This window comes from Hevea brasiliensis, chromosome 18 (assembly GCF_030052815.1).
Source record: "Hevea brasiliensis isolate MT/VB/25A 57/8 chromosome 18, ASM3005281v1, whole genome shotgun sequence".
Lineage (NCBI taxonomy): Eukaryota > Viridiplantae > Streptophyta > Magnoliopsida > Malpighiales > Euphorbiaceae > Hevea > Hevea brasiliensis.
The window spans coordinates 21914080-21917593 of record NC_079510.1 but is presented as its reverse complement, the minus strand read 5'-3'; the positions used below and the strand labels follow the sequence as shown (position 1 = coordinate 21917593).

The 3514-nt window shown below is 36.2% G+C and overlaps 1 pseudogene; it reads right to left on the bottom strand.

The window, feature by feature from the left end:
• Nucleotides 1-2778: 2778 nt before the first annotated feature.
• LOC131176128 (small nucleolar RNA R71) lies at nucleotides 2779-2873 on the bottom strand (annotated as a pseudogene).
• Nucleotides 2874-3514: the final 641 nt, after the last annotated feature.

The window sequence follows — 3514 nt, the reverse complement described above, 5'->3', positions numbered from 1 at the left end:
CCATCATAAACAAAATAATCATCATGAAACCGGTTTAGCATACATTTCCCTCATATTTCTTTAAAATTCTCATCATCCATATATAAATCTTTCAAATGCTCATATCCTTTAATCTCCACACTAAGGGTTTTAATCAAGGCTACCCTTCGACTTAAAGCATCACTACTATATTTTGTTGCCTGGTTTGTGAATTAACTTGTATGGGAACTTATCCATAAAGCTAACCACTTATCATGCATATCATTCCTAATTTGCTTTTGGCTTCCTAGGAACTTTAATGCTTGGTGATCGACATAAAGTATAAATTCTTTTGCAATTAAGTAGTGTTCCCATGTCTTTAAAGCCCTTACAATGCATAAAATTATTTACCATAAGTAGACCATTTTCGCCTAGGCTTACTTAACTTATCACTAAAGAAGGCAATTGGTCTTTTTTCTTGGGAAAGCACAATGCCAATTCCCACACCACTAGCATCACATTCAACTTCAAATAATTTCTCAAAGTTAGGAAAAGCTAGCACATGTGCTATTGATATACTTATATTTTATAGATGTTTTTAAGCACATTTGCACAACATTTTGTAGCATTTAGATAGGTAATTTCATTTATAATTATCAAATTCATTAACTTTTGTAAATCTCATTACTCTGAACTAAATTCTATAATTTATGCATATTTTTAGGTGTTTTGGCGAGTACCAAAGCATATGAGTAAAGAAAGAAGCTTGAAAAACTTAAAAGAAGAGCATTATTCTTGATACACTTTACGGATCGTGTAAACATACCACGAACCCATGTAACTTCTGCTACGAAAACCAATGAAGTCGAGAGGAGACATAGTACACGGGTCGTAATACGACCAATGTAGCGTGCAAAGACGTGTAAGATTACGCCTAGCAAAGCTTGAAGAATTTCGGAAGAACAACGAGAACATGAGCCGTAATTGGACTGTGTAACTAGCCAAGACCCGTAACATACGCCCAAATATGAGATGCAACCTTTAAGCTCCAATAAGTTATACGGCCATGAGTTGGTTAGTGACACACGGGCGTGTATTAGCAACAACTAGTTCCTGTTTTGATTTGACTCAGTTTTACACTCGGAATAGACTTCTAATACCTTTGGGACTTTAAAAACTTAACCCTAGGACATTGAGTATAAATAGAAGCTGAGAAAATTGAGAAAGGGATCGATCTTCATACACACATCCTCATATACATACATATTCATCATTCTCTCCAAGCTGTCTTGAAGTTCCACAAATGCATTAGCATCAAGGGGGAGTCCTCAGCCGAAGTTCCACAAGTTCAAAGCTGTAGAGAATTCTTCTCGGTTCCTTTGATCTATTTCTTTAGGCTGCTTTTTATGTTCTTTTGTTTTACTTTTGTCATGTTTGTTAAACTCACCATGAGTAAGTAGTTTCTTTATTCTGGAAGTAAGAGAGTAACACTTATAATCATTATTATGGATAAATATTGAGTTTTATCTATTAGATTTGAGTTTTGTTCTTTGATTTAATGTTCTGTGTTCTTAATGCATGCTATGTGCCAGTACCCACTTAGACATGATATAAGATACTAGTTAAAGAACTGAAAGGTGAAGGTTAGTATTGGAAAATCAGTATTAAACTTAGGAAATTTGACCAAGAGATATCTTTGAAATCTTTTGTGAAATTCCATAATTAATCATAGATCTTAAAGGGTTTTTGTTAGGACTAATCACCAACAAAAGTAGGGTTTAGCTCTAATTGAAATACACCTTAGGTGCCTTGAGAGAGGACTTATGATACCTTAGGATTAATTTCCATCAAAGCAATGATTCTCAATCCAATGAATAGACAAGATTGAATCCATAATAAGGTTAAAGTGTGAAATCTTAATTCTGGAATTGTTTTGACGGATTGTTTCATTTTAAGTTCATTGTTCTCTTAGTTTTAGCACTCAAAATAAATTAGATTCACTCTCCCATTATATTTGATAGCCTAGACAGTCATAATTACTATGTAGTTTAGTACTTGCTAATTAAATTCCTCATGAGATGATACTCTACTCACTACTTTATTACTTGTTAGCGATCTGTGCACTTGCAGGGTTTTAAAACTAGCAAATAAGTTTTTGGCACCATTGCCAGGTAATTTATTTCTAGTAATATTAGGCAATGGGCAATTTAGCTTATTTGGGAATTTACTATCGCTATTTAAATTTTCTTAATTCATTTTTATTCTTTTATTTTCTCTCAGGTATTTGGTTTGGTACATGACCAGAACAAAACCGGAAGAAAAAGTTTTGGACTTGGATCCCGAGATGGATAAGACTCTAAGAACCATCAGGAGAGAAAGGAGACGCCAAGAACAAGATCAAGGAATTTTAGAAACTCCATTCATGGCCAACAACAATAATAGGCCAAGACCCTTGAGGGACTACGGAGCCCCATTTATCCAAGGATTCCAGCCTAGCATTACAAGACCCACAGTGGAGGCCAATAATTTTGAACTCAAATCGGTATGGCTCTATATGATTCAATAGACCCAGTTTGGAGGTTCACCTACAGAAGATCCACACTACCACCTCCAATGCTTTCTTGCCCTATGTGATACATTCAAGATAAATGGAGTCTCTGATCAAGCTATAAGACTCAGAGCATTCCCATACTCCCTTCGAGATGAAGCAAGGAAGTGGTTACTCTTTCAACCAGCTAGAACATTCACCATTTGGGAAGACCTCTCACAAGCTTTTGTAGCAAGGTATTTCCCACTTGCGAAGATTGAAAAATTGAGGTTAAACTCAACACCTTTAGGCAAAAAGAAGGTGAATCACTCTATGATGCATGGGAGAGATATAAAGACTTACAGAGGGAATGTCCACACCATGGCATAGAAGATTGACTCCTAGTTCAAAATTTCTATAATGGGTTATTGCACTCTATAAGGAGCACAGTAGATTCAGCTGCAGAAGGAGTCCTAATGGAAAAAACAGTAGGAAAAGCCCTAGAACTTTTGGAGAGGGTCGATTATCACAACTATGAGTGGTCAAATGAAAAGGGAGATATAAGGAGAATAGCAGGGATCATAGAATTGGATGCCTAAGCATGATAAATGGTCGGTTGGTGGCTTACCAAAACCTTAGAATTCAAGCCAATGTTATAGGAATGAGCAATCAACACTTAGCAATTTGTGGGTGTATGACTTTAGAATGTAACAACTTCAATGAACCCTCTATAGAACAACTAAACTATGTGAATAACGAAGGAAACTTCAACGCAGGTAGCTCAACAATCCATATTCAAACCTTTGGATGGAGAAACCACCTAACTTCTCATGGTCTAACTCGCAGAATCAATCCATGAACAAGCAGTAAGGGTACAGACCACCAGCACCCATAAGTTTTCAGAACAGAGGATAAAACCTAATGCAGCAACAGCCACCACTCCTTCAACCTTAATAGCTTGAACCAAAGTTGACTATGGAATCCATGATGGAAGGCTTTCTAGTAGTCCAACAATAGCAGAATGAAATG